Source organism: Myotis brandtii, unplaced genomic scaffold (assembly GCF_000412655.1).
Source record: "Myotis brandtii unplaced genomic scaffold, ASM41265v1 scaffold230, whole genome shotgun sequence".
Lineage (NCBI taxonomy): Eukaryota > Metazoa > Chordata > Mammalia > Chiroptera > Vespertilionidae > Myotis > Myotis brandtii.
Window position 1 is genome coordinate 5,809,204 of NW_005358650.1, and position 22,315 is coordinate 5,831,518.

A 22,315-nucleotide genomic window follows, 5' to 3' on the forward strand; every position below is an offset into this window, starting at 1 on the left:
CGTTTTGAGGGTTTTGTTTTGCTTGATTACTTTTAGTAAAATGATTGACATCAATTAAATTGTCCATCTATTATTGAGTAATGGATACCAACTGACCAAAGGGAAGACTTGAAATTCACCAATATCCAAACCATACCAGCTCCTGTTCCAACAATGACTCATTCTGTTTCTCTAGCAGTATTTTGGAAACCAGTTAATTAAAGTAACAACCTTCCTAGAATGATTACTTTTGTCAGTAAAATACACTTCCACTTTTATTTCTGGGTGAGAGTTTGCTATAATTCAAGAAAGTTGGTTATTTTGATAATTATATAATTTTCTTTTTCATGACAATAAATGCTCACCAGCAAGGCCATGGATCAGTAAGATCTCAACTGAGACTATGTACACTTCTTGTTTGTGTGATTCCCACAAGAAATGCACTAATAGCAACAAAATAAATCAAAGAGGATTCAAAAATTCTACAAAATGCATCAAGTGCTTTCCACTTATCTCATTTATTTTTTATATTGTTTTTATTATTTCTTTTGAGTGTTTACAATTTTTATTTGCAATTGATTTCTTACTTTTCTATTAATGGACAGATTTCTCTTACTTGGTTGACAACTTCCACTTTGTGGTACCTACCAATATTAAGCTAATACTAAATACAAACAATTTTATCTTTAATTTTCTGAGTTGTCTTTTTTCTTCTCTATAATTTCCTTAATAGCCTCAATTTCATAAAAAGTCTCTTTTTCACATTTTTGTTGTCTATTTCTATTTGTTTCCAAGACATCACTATTGCAGATATCCCATGATGCATGTGTTATCTGAAGTCCTTTCATTCTCTTCATTATTCTTACCTTTACCTTTTCTGCAATGTAATTGATCCCTAACATGGGATATTCCTATGACTCTTAGAATGAGCCCAGCTATTATATGAGCATTGGTTAGGCATTTTCCAGTCACTTCTCTGTTTTACTACTAGCTCTGAAATATCCATTTTCCTCTGTTTCCTAGCTATTCCTATATTCTTCTGCAGCAATATGTGAAAATCCTTATGCTATGAAAAACATATATATACTACCAAAACAAAAACAATATTTTATTTAGCTTGTATGTAAATTTTCAAGGTGTTTTCTTCTTTGTGTTGCTAGTACCTTAGAATAATGCCTGGTACTTAATAGGCCATCAGTAAGTTCTCATTGGGGGATTTATTTGCTTGTTGAATGGATCCAAACTGCTATAAATGTAACTGCAAAATTATGTTTGAAGATGGACAAAATAAAAAAAACATAGAAAAATAATAATTGATTTGTTAGGGTGGGGTAAGAGTTGGCACTTTGCGGCTATTTTTATTGTGTGACATTATATTGCTGATTGAACAATAAAAAGTTCTGTTAAAGTTTATGTTATAGGTCTGTCTTGAATTCAGTATTCTCCCCCCTTTTTTATTAATAGCAGAGCACATTGTGGACTTCCTCTGACTCACTCCCAACATTTTTTTGATATAGTAAAACTGAACTGAAAGGAGCATCCAGATGAATGATAAGGATAATGATAAAAATAAAAGCCAACATTGCTTATTCACCCATTGGCCAATTACAGTATAGGTTAGGCAAAAGTAGGTTTTCAGTTTTGTGACTACATGAAACACAGTTTATTCTTATATTAGTATTTATTAATTATTGTATAATTTTCCTTATAAACAACTATAAACCTACTTTTATCCCACCCTGTGCTTAGCACCTTTCTTGAAGCACCTCATTTAATACTCCCAACATTGTTAGGAGGTAGAATTATTATTGTCTCTATTTTAGAGATCTGGAAGTAGAGACTTGGAGAAGTTAAAGTCTGGGAAACGCCAATATCTTGGGTCTGTCTCCAAAGTCCTTGCTAGTAACCATAATGGAGCCTGAGATAAGCAGTTTAGAATGGAGAATTGGCAGGTACATCTACTTTGCTCCAACAAGGATTAAAGGATTGATTGGGTATTATTCTTTGTTCAAGGGTTGTGGCTGTTGCCTCTTCTTTGTTTTTCTCAAGACTCAGATAAATCAGAATATAACTGAAGAACAAATAGGGCACAACCATCAAAGGAATTATTTGCACAAAAGACACATGTGTGAGCTAGGAAAATAAGAAAAACAACAACAACAAAATCACACATTCTTATTCTCAATAATAACAGAGTCTTGAGATTGCAGGTTTGATCTAAGGCTTGTCACTCCAGATCAGAGGAAAGTATCTGTTCAGATCCATAACAGTCCCTGGTCCAAGGTCGATGGTGTTACAAGCAAGAATGAAGGGGCTCTTTCACACCATTTCTCTGAGGCTTTGAGAACATCACTTTCTGAGTCACATAATAGACCGCATAAGGACCAAGGGGTAGAGTGTGGAGTGAGGGACCCTTTACACTGCAGCCTCAAGAGTCTTTGTCACAGGGCAACAAAGCAAGCAAGAAAAATAAAAGGAGATGATGCCGTTTATGAATTCTTGTGAGACAGCCCTAGTGTTCAGCCTTGGGGGGCCCTCAGTGTTCAAAACTACCTTCTTTTCCTTGCTGGCCTTCTGACTGCTTCTCTGAGTCATTCCCCACTGGATGAAGGAGAGCCCTACCAGAATTCACTGTACCCAACTGACAACAACTTTTTATTGTTTTTGTTATTAAATACTGTTATTCTAAAAAGATAGTGAACTTCAAGGGCAAGGGCAATATTATTTTTTGTCTCTCTGGTAGGGCTTAGCCACTATGTTGGGCATAGGGCAAGCAGCTATAGTTCCTCATTAACGTGATTTGACATTAGCTTGGTTCTTATTGTTAGTAACTCAAACTGCACAAGGTTGCTCAAAGGTATAAATGAAAAGAAAAAAAATCTCTCCTTCCTGGCTACCACCCAGGACAACATTGCTTGGAAAGGATTAAAACATTTTGCATCTCTACTAACCATTTCCCTGGGAAGCAAAGCTAAGTCTGTAATGCTGATTAACAATGTTAATATTCTTCTGTAGGTGGACAGGCACACTGAGGCTTGCTTCTCACCTTCCCCCTCTTCCTTAGATAGAATGACTTAACTCCTCTTTACACACACACACACACACACACACACACACACACACACACACTTATTTTTAGCTATATAGACTCTACCTGGTATATGCATATCCTACAGGAATTTAGGAAGCAGTGAATTTTAAATTACAACAACACAAACACTCTATGCTTAACCCTGTCTTCTGTATCAGAATAAAGTAGGAACTAAGAACAGAGAAAAGAGTTGATGTTTGAGGCCATTTAAGGGCCTTCTCGCTAAAGCCAGTGAGGTTTCAATATCAGAAATAACTGCAGCCTCTAGATCTCAGTGACTATAGGAAAATAAAATACCACAACACACCTGGCAGACTACAGTCTTTCAGCTTGGTTGGTTATTTATACTTCACTCTGCATTTACTTGACTAAGAGACCGTTTCTCCCGGAAATTTTTTTTTCCTGAACTCTTTTTATGTTTGTATTATTATATATTTTTTCCTTTATTTATTAAGGTATTACATATGTGTCCTTATCCCCCCATTGCCCTCCCCCCCACTGCTCATGCCCTCACCCCCTGGTGTCCGTGTCCACTGGTTATGCTTATATGCATTCATACAAGTCCTTTGGTTGATCTCTCCCCCTAACCCCCACCCTCCCCTACCTTCCCTCTGAGGTTTGAGCATCTGATCGATGCTTCTCTGTCTCTCAGTCAGAGAAAGATAAATATCACATGATCTCATTCATTTGTGGATTATAATGAACAACATAAACTGATGAACAAAAACAGATCCCAAGTTTTTTATTGCCAGACCTCATGTGCTACCAGATCTCTCTGGTGATGACTGGGTGTTTGTTAGTTTGTTTGTCCTTTGACAAGAATTAAATGGTGGGATGACTTGTGGTTACAACTAAGCTTGATAAAGCATGTTTAGACATGGCACAAAGAAGTGAGCATGGGTCCAGGAGTCAATACTTTTTAGTCTAACTCCTTTCTGACCTTTAGCAAGAACCTCATCTCTCTGGGCCCCATTTCTGTACCTGTAAATGAGCAAGTTGGACTAGATGACTTAAAGGATCATTCCAAATTCTAATGTGGTGTGCTATCATCTATGAGAGAGTGGGGTTGATGGAGAGATGTCCAACTGAAAATCGAAGACATGTTCTTGAGGCCCTCACCTTGCCATTTAACAACTCATTAAACCTTTCTGAGACTTGTTTTCTTCCATTCCAGTTCTAAATTCTATGATTTTTATGATATTGCTTATTGAGTCTGAAAATATCACAAACATAAGTTCTCAGAAATTACCTTTAAGATTTTCATGCTACACAGCTTGTATCACATAAACCACCCAATTTGATCAACAACAACCAGGATTTATTATGCAAGTAAATGTTTTATCTGCACAGCAGGGGTGAAACGCTGCATATTTTCCAAATACCACTTAGAAGCAATGGTTTTACTTGCCCTATCATAACTGCATTTTAAATCACTATTAATATTTAGCACAATTACCACCATGCTGTCTGGTTTTCATGAGGTTAAACACTGTGTCAACTTGATAAATTCTATATTTTTACACTCTGGATTGCCTGCTTTCTGTTGAATGGTGCCACTGGCAAACAGCCAACAAGCTTGGATTGGCACCTTTCTACAACTGACCAGTGGAAAACTGCATGCCTGTTGATGTGTTTATGCAGCCAGATTCCTATAGTAGGTTCCACTTTAGAATTTGACAAACTCATCTCCTTCCTACCCTAGGAAATAAAGTGTCATTTTTTTGTACCACCTTGATTATGGCTGGCTGTTGTCTGAACTATAAGAGTGCATGGAGCAAAGAATGGCTATTTCCAAAGAGCTATCTGTAAGAGACAGAGGGAGCCTGCATTGCTCTGGGGTACTGACATTGTGCTCATCATTTCCATTCTGTCTTATTGGCTTTCCTCTAAATGCCAGAACCAGAAGATGGTTTGAATTCTCTGGCAGCTGCCAAAGTCAAAGAGGGAGGAAAAAAGATGGGAAGTAATATGTTTATTAAGTACCCGCTGGTTGCCAGACATTATTTAACTCATTCAGTGATCATGAAGTGACATCAGACACCACAGAATCTGGGGCCCAAGCAATGTGGTCAGAAAGCTGATTGTCATCTCCCAGTTCTGTTTTGTCATCTCCCAGTTCTGTTTTGTCATCTCCCAGTTCTGTTTTCCCATGCTTGACTGTTCTCACACAGGTTCTCTTCACATGGTGGCAAGGTGACCACCAGCAGCCTCACTCTCACATCCTCCTAGCTTAGCAAGCCGGTGGATGGAAGATTTATCTTTCCCATGTGTGTATAAGCATTCCCAAGGAAGATTCAGATTGATGTGGCTATGCCACATGTTCATGAATGAACCAATCTCTCTCTCTCTCTCTCTCTCTCTCTCTCTCTCTCTCACACACACACACACACACACACACACACACACACACACACAGGCCATGGTGAGCCTGTTCAGGAATCAGGGTGGAACAATGATAAACAGTCCCAGTGTGGAATAAGAGAGGAATTTCTTTAAAGAGCCAAAAAAAAAAACCCCAAAAAACAAAAAACAAACAAACAAGGTGGCAGCCCCTGCTAAACAGACAACTCTGTCCAAATGGCTACCCCAGTCCATTGCAATGAGTTACTGAAGAATAATGCCAGTTTCAGTTGTCAGTTTGAATGTTTTCTCTAGTAAAACTGAATCGTAAACCCAAAAGGAAAAGTTAAGGGCAGTTTACCTTCTCAGTGGACATATATTAATATACATTTATCAGACAAGCTACAGAAATTTGTCTTTTTCCATCTTTTGATGACTCTTGTGCAGAAATGGCAGCTAGCTTTCTCCTGAATACATATGCAGTCATCTAGATTTAAAGGCATATGGTCTATCTTGGATCACTTACAAATTGCAAGATGGCTCTGAAGCCAAACTTGCTGCTTATTTCATGCCCTGAACATTTAATTACTGCTTGATGTGAACAAAGAGTTTTATCTGTAGATATGTAGCACTGAAATCTTAGCTGAGTTACAAAAGAGTTTTTAACAGATTGAGGCGATCTTAGAGGGAAAAAAGTTGGCTTGAACTATCTCACTGAAGTCATACATGTTTTGAATCTGTCTGATACAAGTGTTCCTAGTTAGTACTTTTCTGGAAAATTCTAAAAAACAAAATTCTTCTGTTGGGGTAAGTCAATATTGGTAAATGGTTAACAGGTTGGTTCTGAAAGAGATAGGGCATTTCCCTTACTTTTTTCTCTTGAATTGTACTTTAGTTTTAATTTGGTGAAAACTAAATTCTCTGCAGCACAAGTTTTCTTAGCTCCACTCTTTGACTTTCCTTCCATGTGTTCATGTCAGTTCAATCATCCCTCTATGTGGTCATCTTAGGTAGTACTAGCCTGGGGCAGAGAAGAAGCAATAACTGGGGATCCTGCATAACCTGTGATTTCAGAAGATAGATAAAGGGCTCATGAGTTTGGGTTGTTCAATGTAATGGGTTGCTCTACTAATTTCTAATTATCTAATTATCTAAAAGTAAATATAGGAAAACAGTCACATTTATGATGAGGATTGAGTAAAATAATACTAATGAACCGCCCAGCATAGTATTGGGCACATGTCCTTTATCTAAAGTGGCTGCCATGTTGTTGTTGTCATCCCTAGGCTGCTATCCACCTACATTCTTCATATTGGAGCACATTGGGTGGTGCTGGGTAGCTACTAGCTACTTTTAGCTCCTGCATACATCTTCTGAAATGTCCTCTGCTTTTGCTTTCTCTGCTGTCTTCCTCTGTGTGGACAAAATGCAAAAATATATAAATAAATAAATGAATTAGAAAAAATTACCTAAGTTCTGATGCTAAGAAACAAAAGAATGCAGAAAGTAATTTTATTGACTTCTTTGAACTCCTTCAAAGCATGGCATGTTCTCTCCCCTTCTGAGTCTTCACACAGGCTGGTTCTTCAATCAGGAACATCTTTCTTCTCATATTTGTTTCATGAGTCTTCTCACAATCAAGGCCTCAGTTTAGATTCCTCTGTCTCCAGAAAGCTCTGCCTTGATCCCTGCCGTGAAGCTGGGGTTAGATGTTGCATCATCTAGGTCTTCTATGCCTCCTAGAATGTAGGCCTCCTTTATCACTACACGGTCACTCTGGCAGAGACTGTGAGTTCCAGGAAGGGCAGAAATCATGTCTGCCTCATTGATCAAACTGATCATTGTACCATCAGCACCTAGCACAGTGCCTGGCCAAGAGCAGGTGCTCAATAAATGTCCTTGCTTTAAAACACATGTCATTCTTTTTCTGGAAGCGGATCAAAGATTGTTTAGTATTTTGTAGCTCCTCAATTATCTGTTTCTGGAGCCGCACAGCAATTATGGTGGAAATGCCCCATAGCTATGCCAGCTAACAAAGTAACCACCAGCTACATGCTGCTGTTGAGCATTTGAAATGTGGCTAGTGCAACTGGGAGGTTTTTGTTAACTTAATCTAATTGAAATTGAAAAAGCCATACATGCTATTATATTGGCCAGCATAGCCCAAGAGCCTGGGGTTTAAAAGTGTGTTTCCAGGAGCTGTAATCTTAGAAACTTTCACTTTTTAGGAAGATAGAATTATCACAAAATCCAGAAGTTTGGCAGTAACATCAAGTTTAATTAATGTTTAGAACCAGGTTCCCGAATAACACATAGTATTATTTGTTGGGTGATACTGAGCATCCAATTTTAAGCAAAGGAATGCAGGGCCTAGGTTAATGCATGCCTGCCCTGATACCTTCTACCCATGTGACCCCAAGTAAGCTACTTAACATCTTATGTCTCCATTTTCTTACCCATAAGATAGAGCTGATAATAACCTATAAAATAGAGCTGATAATAGTTGAGAAGCTTAGTATAGTGCCTGGCACATAGTTTGTCCTAAAAAATGCTAATCACCATGGTTAATTATTCCATTCTTCTATGTTTCTAAATTATAGTATCTGATTATATGTGTGTGTGTGTGTGTGTGTGTATAAGCGATCAGAACAACCAGAATGACCAGTCACTATGAGGTGCACTGACCACCAGGGGACAGACGCTCAGTGCAGAAGCTGCCCCCTGGTTATCAGTGTGCTCCCACAGCCAACCTCCTCCCTCACCCCAGCTGGCAGGCCTCGATCACCCCATTGGTGCCATCCCCTAGGCTGGGACAGGGAACCAAGGGTGGGTGGCAGTGAACACAGCCCCTTTCCCAGGGGGGCCTGAGGGCTGGCTCCCTCCTTGGGGCCGGTGGCCAACCTCCCGTGCTCCGTCCCTTCCTGCGGCTGGCAGGCCCTAATTGGCCTGCCGCCACCCACTGCAGTGGAGCACGGTGGCTGTGGCGAGGGAAGGAGGAGTGGGGAGGCGGTGAACTGCGCTGTGGCGCAGCGCTGATGATGGCAGTGTCGGCATCTGGGTCCTTCCCTTCGACCCAGCGATTGTCACCTCCTCTCTGGCCTGGCTCTGATTGGCCTGGCCCCAATTGGTCCTGATCGCCAGCCAGGGTTAGGGACCCCACGTCATGCACGAATTTCATGCACTGGGCCTCTAGTATGTATACATATACATACATACACACACATCAATATATCCTCTAAATTTGTTTATAACCTTTAATCAGGAGAATAATGATGTGAGTGTAAAGTGCTATAAGAAGGTTAACGGATAGGTATAATAGAACGTTAAACTTCACTTTATTAGGGAAGGTTGCTCATTTTAGAAAGGTAAAGTATCTTGAAATGTTATATTCAAAGAGAAACAGTGTTTGAAGTAGGGAGTAGAATTCCCGTTTGTGGGAAGGCTTTGCTGCAAACATTTCTATTCTCCTTTGTGTCCCTCTTAGGCTGCCCTTTTGCCATCTTCTCAATCAGTAAAATGTTCAGTGGGTGGCTGCCTTGTACCATGCACCAAGGGGACTGGCATGAGCTGATGCAGTGAGTCCAAAATCAAACCTTTGAGTTTCACTGTTTAAATCAATGTGCTCTACAATGTTTTTTATATTCTTTGTGGCCCCTTAGCCCCATTAGAAAACTGTATGAGTGAGGGTGGGAGACAGGGAGATGGCTCCCAGAATCAGTAACTGCTTTACTGAGAAGTTTGCATGAAAGGCAGCAGTAAAAGTCAGTCACCAGCTCTGATATTTATAGTGAGAGTGAGGAAAGAAAGAAAAGAAAGCCATGAAATGTTATTAGGAAGTCAGGGAAATAGAGAGAGCTACTCAATATAACTCCTACCTTACTACCTGTCTTTCATTTAAAACAAAGTTTTGGTGTTTGTTTTTGCATGAAGTATATGTGGGGTCTTTTTTAAGGAAATGGAAACAGGAAACGGTGCTCCTTCTGATCAATGGTGTATGGCAAGATACTATATCCTTTTGATAAAATAAATTAAAATGAACTAACCACAAATGCAGGAAGATGAGATCTAAAAATCAAGATGTTTCCTTTTTTTCTCCCCTTGCTTCTTTATGTCAGAAATTGGGGAATCATGCTAAATTTCAAATAATCTACTAGGTCCCAATAACCAACTGTTGCATATTTTGCAAACTGAGATGCATTATATAAAACATTTTATGTAATACATTTGTGTATGTTCAAAGTGGGGCTTTTAGATAAAACAGGGTGAAATTTTGACAGCAAAAGGTCTTGAGATAACCATAATAATGGGAATGACCACTGGGGTAAGAGTATCCTTCTTTTATACTGAGTTAGAAAATTGCTATTTTGGACATTTTTATTTTTTAAAAAATGGAAATTTTGCTTAATTTCCATTTATCCTATTCTAAGTCTACCAACCCTGCAAAGCAGAGGCATGATTGATCTTAAAATGTCAATCTCTCACCTAAGGAGAGGAAGAAAAGATTTATTTAAAGAATAAAATGTCATAGGGGTTCTTAGGAGAAAAGCTCCTGGGTTTGGATTTTCTTTGACTGCCAGGCTTCCAAATGAGTCATTTTCCCTGTCCATCCATCTTGTAGCTGCTTCTTAGCTGTGAGTGCAGACATGTAGACTGGCAAATGCTTCAATGTTTTACACTCCTTTCTGGCAGTTCATTTTCCTGGGCACTGACTTTCAGTAAAGAGTTCTTAGTACTCCTCCCCTTAGTACTCCTCAGGACTTAGGGGAGGTGATATAATTCTACTCCTGGATACACCCATGCCAATGAAAATGCATCCACTAGGCTGGGTTTGGGGGTGCTGGAGCTGAAATTCAGTGTCTTTGGTTTAGTCCTAGGGGATCAAAGAAGCAAATGAAATGCAGGATTTGTAGCAGTCACCTCAGTAGAGTTTAAACTATGAGTGTGTACAGAAAACATGAATGGATTCATCAGAGGGTCCAAAGAGTTCTCAGTACCTATATGCATTCTGCACATTAAAGGTTTAACATATGCATTATGCTGTATGTCTACCTGCGTGGCATATAGTGGGCATTGGATAATTATATGTTAAAATAATGTAGTGTTAAAATTAGAGAAAATCTCCCACTGATTTAGAGGTGAACAGAAACTTATATTGTTTATGAAATTTAATCCATTTTATGACCCTTTAACTAAAAATAAACAAACACAAAATGAGTTTAAATACACTTTGTATGAGGTATATGTGGGGTCTTTTTTAAGAAAATGAAAACAGGAAACAGAGATATCTAAATTATCTCCTGTTTCAGAAAGAATCTTACTCAAGTCACCCTAGATAAATTAATAAATTCTATTTCTAAAGACCTTAAGATGGAAAATGGTTGTATATAAAGTCCAGTGTTTGGTGCCTTAGCTTTCTTTGTGTGAGAGTAAATAATTCCTGTTCTTCAAGTTTTCTGTATTTTCCAGATAATGGGCAAGATTACTGGTAATGGCACATGTTGCCATTGCACCAAACTAGCTATAACAACCTCTAGTCATCCTGACAGCCTAAAAAACTTGGTCCCCCTCCTCATCCTTCAAGTCACTACAGAGGAGCAGAAGGCAGAGAGGAGTGTCCTGTCATTGCAGAAAACCAAACTAAGGAAGAACCACTACAAAGACAGGAATTTGTGGTCTGCTCTCCCTTTTAGGGAGCCTGAGCAATGAGTCAGTCTCTCCAAGGACTACCAGGCTGCCAGGACTGAAAAACTTTTATTTTCCCTCATAAAGGTAGGGAGGGACTGAGGGCATAGGTGAGAAGACAGCTGCAGTTGGCCATTCTAAAACATTTGGAGAGCATGACCCCAAGAAAGTGAAAAAGGGAAGGGGGCCTATTTTGGCTGAAATGTTTCATTTTCAACAAATCCATATGTTGAAAGCCCATCACCAACAGTGATGGTATTAGGATCCAGGACCTTTGGAAGGTCATAAGGGTGGTGTCTTCGTGAACGGATTAGTGCTCAGAAAGAGAGACCCCACAGAGCTCCCTAGTCCCTTCCACCATGTGAAGAGGAAGAAGTCTGCAAACTGAAAGAGGGCCCTCACCTGACCATGGTGGCACCTTGATCTCTAATTTCCAGATCTGTGAGCAGTAGTTTCTGTTTATAAACTGCCCAATCTATAGTACCCTATATAATAAAAGCCTAATATACAAATCAACTGAATGGTGGAACGACCGGTTGCTATGACGTGCACTGACCACCAGGGGGCATACGCTCAATGCAGGAGCTACCCCCGGCCCTCAGGCCCCAGGCCAGCCAAGGAGGGTGCCAGCAGGGGCACTGCCCAATTAGTACCCTATATAATAAAAGCCTAATATACAAATCAACTGAATGGTGGAACGACCGGTTGCTATGACGTGCACTGACCACCACCGGGCATACGCTCAATGCAGGAGCTACCCCCGGCCCTCAGGCCCCAGGCCAGCCAAGGAGGGTGCCAGCAGGGGCCCCCTTGATTGCCCCGTCAGTCGCCCCACAGAGGGAGGCGACCAGCGGCGGCGGGGGGAGAGCAGCTGGGGATCCTGGGGATTTCTGGAGTCTTGGCAACGACATGGAATTTTCTAGAAGGAAATCCTAAAGGGTACCCAGGAGCCTATTTGGTGAGACAACTGGTATGTTTAGGAGCTAACTCTGAACGAGAAGGTGAAATCAGTGATTTTCTCAGGAGAGCATGAAACAGCATCTCCACAGTTGATGGGGCAGGCAGGAGTGTCATCACTACAAGACAGACAGCGGGAGAGAGTGAATCTAAACAATAACTCTCCTGCTAACCAGCATCCTTAGAAGCCCTTGAAGAGCAGTATCTGGACAACACACCACCTCCTCCCACTCTGAAGGACATTTCTATTTTGTCTCATTGGGGGAGAGGGGGAATAAAAATAGTACCTGATTTTATTTATGTGGTTCTCTTTCATATTCTTGAAGAATTTGTGTCTTTCATGTATAAGCAAAATAAAACCTATTCCTTTGTGTTTTCCTCAGAGGACTGATTTCCTGGTCTCAAGCAGGCGTTTTTATTGCTCATCTCTGTAATTTCTCCAACCTACTTGTAGAAGGCATCGGTTCTAGGGCCTAAAGCAGAATGTAGTATGCTATTAAAACCCTGTTTGAAGAGGAGTAGCAGAGAGCTGCTCGCTTCATGCTTCCACTGATTTCCTGCTTCTGGAATGGAGGCTGCTTTCAGAGTGCCCACTCCTGCTGAATCTGACTTCACACTGACGGGGCACTGCCATATCTTCTGCACCAGGGCTTTTCATTATTTCACACCCATTACCAGCAAAACATTTTTTAAAACTAGGTCCAAGAAAAGAACCAAAAATCCAAAACACACAACAAAACCTCTGCATTTATTAAATTATTCTTTTACTACTTTAAGTTTAAAAATTCAAATATGCAACTAATCAAAATGACTATCCCATAGTCATGATAAATTCATATTATTATTCCCAATACATTATTTGTTTGAGTCCCTTTATTGTGAGATTGTCCTTAGACTTTTGAAATATCAAAATAACTTAATTGAGACAAACAAAAATTGAAGAATATTGTACAAAATAATCTTCAAAATTGTCAAGGTCATGAAAAGCAAAAACAAGCAAACAAACAACAACAACAAAAACACACAAAGAAACTATCAAAGATCAGAGGAAGCTAAGGAGACAGGACAACTTAATGAAATTGGGTGTCTTCGATTGGATCCCGAAACAAAACTGGACCCTAGTGGAAAAAACTGGTGATTTTTAAATATAATCTGTAGTTTAGTTAACAGTATTTTGCCAATGTTAATTCTTAGTTTTGAAAACTGTACCATGATTATTTTGGGTTTAACATCAGAGGGAAATAAGTAAAGTTTTTACAGGAGCTCTCTGCACCATTTTTGCAAATATTTTATAAACCTAAAATCATTCCAAAATAAGAAAATAATAACTTAAGGGCTTTGTCTTGGTAAACAGTCTATTACATCAAGTCTTTGACAGTTTTATCTGTATGTGTTTGTTTCTGTTAATGTAACAGCAAAAAGATAAGATAGTATTGAAAATACTAAATCTATTTTTTCTTATTATCTGTTATCATGTTTTTTCTGTAGCAGGATTGAATACCTGAATGGCACACTTATGCTTTGTGACTCATGTTTAACTTGCTCTTTAGTAGAAAATAATTAGACACACGAGATGGAGCATTGGAGTCAGTGAACATGTGTGTTTGTGTATTTCCATGAATACTGTAAGGCTTTATTTGACATCACTGTGGTTCCTGAGTTATGAGCAATAAGCACACAGGGTCCAAGGAAAGCATTCCTCTGTAGGAAGAACAGAAACCCTAGGTCCCAATTGGCTTGGGTCCCAATTCCATCCAATGAGAGCCTTCCTACCTTGGCTAGGATTCAAAATCCTATATAATAAAAGCCCAATATGCAAATCGACTGAACGGCAGAAGGACCAGTGGAATGACTGGTTGCTATAACATGCACTGACCACCAGGGGGCAGACGCTCAATGCAGGAGCTGCCCCCAGCCTGCAGATCCCAGGCCAGCCAAGGTGGGTGCCAGAGGTGGCCTTTGATTGCCCCCCCCTGATCACCACAGATCAGCCCTGGTCGCCGGCCAGGCTTAGGGACCTACCCATGCATGAATTTCGTGCACCGGGCCTCTAGTATTGTTATAACATAGGGACCTACCCATGCATCAAACTAATGCACCGGGCCTCTAGTATTGTTATAATAGCCTGTACTAAGACAGGGCCAAACAAATAATATTCCCAGTTATTTCTCTAAATAATAAGTCCACCCAAAAGCCACCTATTCCTAGTTTCCAGATAATGCAAGTTTCATTCACTTATTTATTCATTCAACAAACAGGCAGCTCAGACCTATATTATGGATTGGCTTCGTAAATATATCTGCTTCTTACAGAGAATAAGCAAGAAACTTAATGTGAATTTGGACTGTTCTAAATAATTTCTGTAGGTTACACAGTGTCATGCTTATAATTTAAACATACCAAAGCAAATGAATATTCTTTTAAAAACCTTAAATTATTTAAAAGGCTTAGATATGTTTAAATTGAAGAGATAACTTAGCATCAGGGTCTGAATATACCAGAACTGCTATGTCTTAGTAAATTGACTTCCTGGGGGTCTGCGTAGTATAGATGAAACAGAAAATGCACAGGCCTTTGGTTCCGCAATGGCTTTAGGGAAATACTCTAATTTATTTGGGATTTGCCAAAAAATAGCTTACCCTTTCAGTTATGTCTCATTTTATGTTTTTTAATTTTGAATACATTTTATTGATTCTTGTTGATCATTTTTCTATGACACACTGAGAAAAGTAAATTAACTGTTTCTGAATGTTTTCTCTAAACACCTTCCATAAAATTTAACTATATTGTATATTTCATTTGTACAGTTCTTGGTTGCCATTTTACCTTCTTTGTTTCAGTGACCATTAGAGGGGAAAAGGGTTCCCACCCATTCCTTACTTGGTATCTATATCCCTGTAAGTGAAGACATTGGTTTTATTCACAAACTGCTATAGTCAGATTGTTCCAGAAATATGAATTCATTACTGCAGAACTAATGCAATGTTGTTACCAGAAACCAGAGAATTAAATCCAGGATGCAGCGCACTACCTTTAAGAGAAAGTGCTTGGGATTTGTATCTGAATAATGGTGGTATATGAAGGTGTGTGAGGGACGGTGGGACTGAGAGACAGAGAAACCCTCACCACAGCACATGGAAGTTTCTCCTTAGGAGAGCCTAGTGGCTCATTGTGCCTGTCAAGTAGGCTAATGTCCCTGTAAATTTCCTCTGACAGCAGCAGCACCAGAAAACAACACAACTAAACTGTGGAAGACTAAAGGCTCAGTGCTTGCAAGGGTTATTAGAATAAAACAGAGTAAAAAAAAAATACAAGGCTTTGAAAATAAACAAAGGCTGGGAAGAAATGAGATCACTTTCTAAGAAAAAAAAGCATTTATCATTATAGGCCAAGAAAATGTTTCTCACAAAGCCATTATTTACGTGTTATTTGGCAGTCTCAGTTCAAGGTCAAAAATATCAGAGGGCAAAAGGAATATGATTCAAGATTTAAGATTTGTCATGACTGGCTCTGTAATTGCATAAATATTAAATATGTAGAAATAATTGTAAGCACATTATCTCCACATCTCCACATGTTGCTTTAATTTTTAATGTAATCTTTTATCCGCCTTTCCCTCAGCTGGCTGTGGGTTTGTGATTTGCATAGCTAGAATGATCCAGTGCCATCAATTTAGTAATGAAGTCACTCATTGAGCAGGATAGATTTCTAAAGATTATACAAAGCTGTAGGAGAGAAGAGTGTGGAAATGAAATTTTATGTTTTAGGGAAATGGGAAGTTTATTTTAGAGCACATTTTCTCATTGTAAATTTAATACGGCCACTTTAAAATAAATTTGAAAAGCAGAAGTGGGAAAATAAGTACCCATATTTTCATCATCCTAACTTACTGTGTTTTATATTCTAGTCTTTTATACCTATGCATATGTATTTTTAACATAGCTGTAATCACAATTATATGTGTGTGTATCATTTTGCATACTGTTTATTCTCTTATTAATATAACTATATTAATGACTTATTAATATAGACATATAACAAAACTTTTATGACTGTAAAATAATAATAAAAAGAAGGGAGCACAATTTACTTACTAAGTTTCTGGTGACTAGCAGAGCAGAGTGGTTACGTTCCTGAAATTGGAGCCAGATGGATCAAATACGAGCTCTGCTACCCAACTATAGATTTAGGCAACTTGGTAAAGGTTGGGCCTCAGTTTCCTCATCTATAAAGTAACAATAATAAAAGTGTCTCTATTAGAGTGCTCTTGTGGGAGTTAAAGGAAATTATCCATGGAAAACATTTAGCCTGGCTCTGTCACATAGTAGGTACTAAAACTAAGTGCTATTGAAAAAAGTCATATACATTACATTGGGTTTTTAATATTTCTTTATAAAAGAAAGCTTAAGTCCTTCAAAAATGTGAGTTTCCTAAGGAGTTCCCATCACTTAAGAAGTTCCCATTTGGTTTTTCCCAGTAACAACTCTTGCCATCCACCACTAACCAAACATTAGTTCAAATGTAAGTATGCTTCCCTAAAAATATATCTTAGTATTGTCTGTTATTGAATTTGATATAAGTGGAATCACATGCACACATGCATGCACATGTGCACATGGTATCACTCTGTATTAGGAGGCATGCAATCTAAGGCTTGGTTTTGTTGTGATGAAAAAGCTTTGGGGGAGCAAGCATTTGAGATCTTGCTTCCCAGCATGTTGTCAATATGGCTCAAATAAATTATTATAAAAGTTAAAAAAATTAAAAGAAAAAGCTTTGGACAGGAAGTCAGAAAACCTGGGTTTTAGTCCAGTTTCCATGAGACCTTGGGTAAATCTTTTTGCCTCTTTGGGGCCTCCATGTAAAATGTCTGGGTGTGTTAAGTGTCTTTGAAGCTTTAGATTACTAAATTGTTAAGTCCTTCTTTTTGATTAACATGAAAAATCAGAGCCAAAGAGAATCCAGAGAAAGTTCTGGGGCCTGCTGGAAATATGCCTCCCTTTCCCAAAAAATCATGTCAATAATCTTGTCAGCAAACAAAGGGCTATAGAAAAATGAAAGTAATGATACTACATTACAACCAATTTTCCTGTTTCTGATACATACACATTTAGATATATTATTAGCTTTATCATGTGTGTAGAGCATGTTTTTCCTAGGATAAATCATAGCCACAAAGATTTTAATGGCAGTTTTGAACATTTTATAACCTTCTGTATTATGTTTACAATATTCTGTATAAGTATTGGTATTTATCCCATACTGTTCCTGGTAAGTATTGCAGGTTGTCTTACTCAATGTCCATTCCACCCTCTTCTTATGGTGACTTCATAATGCAGAGACTTACAGTGGTTCTCAACCTGTGGGTTTCGAACAATGAAAATACATCCTGCATATCAGATATTTACATTATGATTCATAAAAGTAGCAAAATTACAGTTATAAAGTAGCAACGAAAATAATTTTATGGTTGGGGGTCACCACAACATGAGGAACTGTATTAAAGGGTCGTGGCATTAGGAAGGTTGAGAACCACTTCTAGTCACTAGAAGCTTAAAACATTCCCTGGACACCTTTGCACCTAGAGCTATGGATTTGAATTAGGTTTATCAATTAGATATACTCGTGCAAGATTTAGAAAACATAATAGAAGTTTTCCTCCTGACCACTTTTGGCTGTATTTCTTTTATAATAAAGGTCATCTGAATATTTTTCTGCATGGTGTTCCATGGTTCATTATTTAACCCCTGGAAACAGTAAGCAGTTGTAGCAGTTGTGACAGCAGTAGCTTTTTGATTCCACCTTCTATCATGAGGTTAAATTATTGAATTCCATGTTCCAGTAGTCCTCAGCAGTAATAGCTCTACTGATACACCAACTCTGTACTAACCTGGAATCATTGATTCTTGGAGGGTCAGATTGTAATTCACTTCTTCAATCCTGACATGGATTTTTGTAAGTACCCTCTACTTGATACTTTCATACTTAAAATACCTAAAATTGTTTCTGTTTGTTTACTTTGAACCATGACTCTTACACATCCTAAATGTTATTTTGAAAAACCCATTCACTGTAACACAGGAATAAAATACCATAACTCTAGAATGTTGTAGCAGGGAGAGAAGGAGTTCTGAAGCCAGAAAAAGAAAGCTATACCATTTAATAGCTATGTATCCTAAAGCAAGTTATTTAACCTCTATGTACCTAAACGTCCTTATATACAAAGTAAATATTAATATATTGATCTTGTAGAGTTGTGAGAATTAAATGAGGCAACACAAGTAAATTACCTACAATAGGCTGGTCACTCAATAGTGTTCATTTCTTTCTATACCCATATTGTACTTCCTTTAGTGACTGAAATTATTAATAAAATAATTTTGGGGAAAATTCTCTTTAAAGGACTTATATAAAAAAACAACAACCTTATAGGAATAAAATATTTAATGCTGATTCACAAAGATAAGAGGAGTAACTTTAAATGCAGCTCTAGAGCAGACTTCTGTTATGAGCCAGTGTAACCTGTTCTGAGTACTACCAATTCACCACACCTGGTGGTTCAAGACCCAGATAGTCATTAATTCATTCAACAAATATTTATTAAGCTTCAGCATTGCTAGACACTACTTTACTCATTAAGATACAGTAGTGAATTAAAAGGTCCCTGACTTCCAGGAGCTTGCATTCTATTGGGAGAAACAGACATAATCCTATATAATAAAGAGGTAATAATCAAATTGACCATCACACCCTCACACAAGATGGCCATGCCCATGTTGTCACAAGATGGCCGCCACAAGAAGGCCAGCAGGGGAGGGCAGTTGTGGGTGACCAGGCCAGCAGGGGAGGGCAGTTGGGGGTGACCAGGCCTGCAGGGGAGGGAGGGCAGTTGGGGGGGACCAGGCCTGCAGGCGAGGGCAGTTAGAGGTGACCAGGCTGGCAGGGGAGGGCACTTGGGGGCAATTGGGCCGGCAGAGGAGCAGTTAGGTTTCGATCAGGCTGGCAGGGAAGCGGTTGGGGCAATCAGGCAGGCAGGCAGGCAGGCAGGTGAGCAGTTGCGAGCCAGCAGTCCCGGATTGTGAGAGGGATGTCTGACTTCTGGTGGTGAACCGGCAGTCGGACATCCCCCGAGGGGTCCCAGATTGGAGAGCGTGCAGGCTGGGCTGAGGGACCCCCCCGCCCCAGCCAGTGCACGAATTTCATGTACCAGGCCTCTAGTAAATCAATAATTTCAAAGAGTGAGAACCATAAAGAAAAGGCATGCTTCCTTCTTCAGCTCTCTTTCTCTTACCTTCTCAGCAGTTTCTTTTTTTTAAAAATATATTTTATTGATTTTTTTACAGAGAGGAAGGGAGAGGGATAGAGAGTTAGAAATATTGATGAGAGAGAAACATCGATCAGCTGCCTCCTGCACACTCCCTACTGGGGATGTGCCCGCAACTAATGTACATGCCCTTGACCGGAATTGAACCTGGGACCCTCGAGTCTGAAGGCTGACGCTCTATCCACTGAGCCAAACCAGTCAGGGCCTCAGCAGTTTCTTATGCTACTTGACTCATCCTGTGCATGGCAATGTCAAGATTATCTTATGTAGGTGAGTAGTTTCAGGATTTGTGAATAGTCTGGGGCTTATTACTGTTTCATGGATACAAGCAGAAGACATAACATGCCTGGATTAGAGACAATGAAGCATGTAAAAGCAGCATAAGCATGATGTTGATACTAGTTTCCCATTTCCCCCAAATCCCATTGATTCTAAGAAAAGAAGTCCAGGTGGGTGCTGCATATACAGTGCATTTCTGTCATAGACAAGAAATACTAAATTTGGGGAACTTACTGCTTTTATAGTGTTTGTTAACCAAGCCTACTCTTTGTTTAGGAGAAGATATTACTTGGTTGCTCAAGGTTGCTCATTGCAAATGCAACCGTCAGAAAGAACATGAGTATGAGTATTTAACACCCTGCATTCTTAGCATACCCAGAGAAATGTGTAGAAATACTCAGGGCCCTTGGTAGACCACTTTTTCAAATAGTTAGAGTGGAGAAAATGATTGAACTTTCCATCTTTTATAGTTTATTCAATCATAATTATAAAATTTTGTAAAGTTCTTAGAACTTTGTCCATACCCCTTCCCAACTTTTCAATTGTTACCAAATATAACCTGACACTCTTATATAGATCCTCTCATCACTAAAAGCATGGAGCTAGACCTCTGCCTTCCAGAAACCTCACCCCAGGCTCTTTTCCTGTTCAAGATTAAAATGAGTGCTTACTCTAACAAACCTCCATGTATTTATGTGGGTAGGGAAAAGGACACAGTATGATATTTTCCCAGCCCTGAGCACTTCTTGCGTGACCATTGCTCTTGCATGCTGGTGAATGAGGCCTTCCTGGATCATCCTCACATCCACTTTTCTTGGGACTCTCAAGCCATAGACAGCTGCCTCCTTCACCTTTATAAGCATAGAAAAATCATTCTTCCTTGTCCCTTGTCTATAGAGTTATCTAGCCACTCATGTAATAAATTTCACTTTGCCTCAGAGGTGAGGCCTGGGGGAGATACAGTGATGGGGATTAATAGCTCTGGAGGAGAGAATCACTCTGGAAAAGAGAGGAAGAGGGCAAGCACACAGTTCTTATTTACTAGTACTGTGAGGTAATAAGAAATCTTCTTCTAAACCAGAACACTTCATGGATAAAATGAATAAAGATGAATATTGAAAACACAACACTAGGCAACTGAAAAGTGTGATAACATAAATATTTCCAGACCATGAGATAGTTATAACAAATACCTGGTAATATTTGAAGAGATACAATGTTTGAGCTTCATTGTGTGGAATGAGAAGTAATTTGCTGGTGGACAAGACAGCTGGAACACATTCCAAACATAAGTAATTATACCAAGGATCAGAGGTGCACCTTTGTTCAAGTTTTTATAAAATTGGCCCTTCCTTCAAAGTAATTTACTTCCATATACCACAAAATTGTCATATTATATTGATTTCATTAGAATAAGACACTTTACTACCATATTCTAGAAAATAGTTCTAATAACTATACAAATTGACCTCGAGGAGATGTCCAAAGTGCAGAGTTATACACTCTATCTGCTTGGCTCATTACAGAGAAAGCAAGTTATTCAGCATAACTAGAGTGAAGATTATGTATAAAAGAGTGGTAGGAGACAAAGACTGCATAAAAAGACAGAGGTCAAAACGTGAAGAAACTTAGGGTCCATAATAATGTGATTAGAATAAAATCTGAGGGTGCTGGGAAACTATTGATGGGTTTTAGGCAAGAACATGTGATGGACATTTTAAAAATATCACAAACATGGAATATTGGAAAAGTGGTGACAGTAGGACAAGATTAGTCAGCAGACCTAGTAAAGATACACCAGATGACAATGGGAACTGGAAAGGATGGAGAGAAGGTTAATTTCTTCTGTCTCAGAGGGGAAGGAGGTCTTCTTCCTTTCCACAGTGATTCTCTCCATCAGAATTATTGGTACCATCACTCTGTCTTCTCTACCACCTTGATCTTTCACTTAACTTTTCTTTTTCTTGTGTCTCCAATCTCCCTCTCACTCCTTACTCCATTCCTGCACCTTTTGGTTGCCCTAATATGTCAAAGTTTCACTTCTGCTCACTCCTATTTTTTGGCATGAGTATTTCCCTCTAAGTTAGAATGGCTTTATTCACCCTTCAGATTAGGATAATCTTACCCTTTCTAACTAATAAGTGGTCGAGCAGCCTCTAAGCAGCACTGTGGTGGCTAGCACAGCCACAGGGACCACTACTGAGTTGCTATGTTGGTTTGCCACAGTTGCAGAGATTCAGCCAAGAGGATGGTAACAGGCTCAACTGGATTCAGACAATTACTACTTATACAACAAAAATAATATCAGCATGGTGTCACTTCCCCACATCTCTAGCCCCATAAGATGATCACACTGGAGGGACCTGATAACAGAGTCAGGAGTAATGGGTTAATCACTGAGAAGTCATCTAAACTAAAGCCAGACAGTTTCTAGATTTACATAAAAGCTTGTTGCTGTGCCCTAACCGGTTTGGCTCAGTGGATAGAGTGTCAGCCTTCGGACTCAAGGGTCCCAGGTTCGATTCTGGTCAAGGGCATGTACCTTGGTTGCGGGCACATCCCCAGTAGGGAGTGTGCAGGAGGCAGCTGATCGATGTTCCTCTCTTATCAATGTTTCTAACTCTCTATCCCTCTCCCTTCCTCTCTGTAAAAAATCAATAAAA

The 22,315-nt window shown here is 39.2% G+C and overlaps 1 long non-coding RNA gene across 1 annotated transcript in view; it reads right to left on the bottom strand.

Moving 5' to 3' along the window:
* Positions 1–6,639: 6,639 nt before the first annotated feature.
* The window catches only part of LOC106726145, a 19,934-nt gene continuing 4,258 nt past the window's right edge, over positions 6,640–22,315 (bottom strand). The window contains exons 2-3 of the long non-coding RNA XR_001362171.1: positions 16,144–16,274; positions 6,640–6,823 (exon numbers count right to left, since the gene is read on the bottom strand). This is a non-coding gene — a long non-coding RNA (uncharacterized LOC106726145). The remainder of the gene's footprint in view (positions 6,824–16,143; positions 16,275–22,315) is intronic.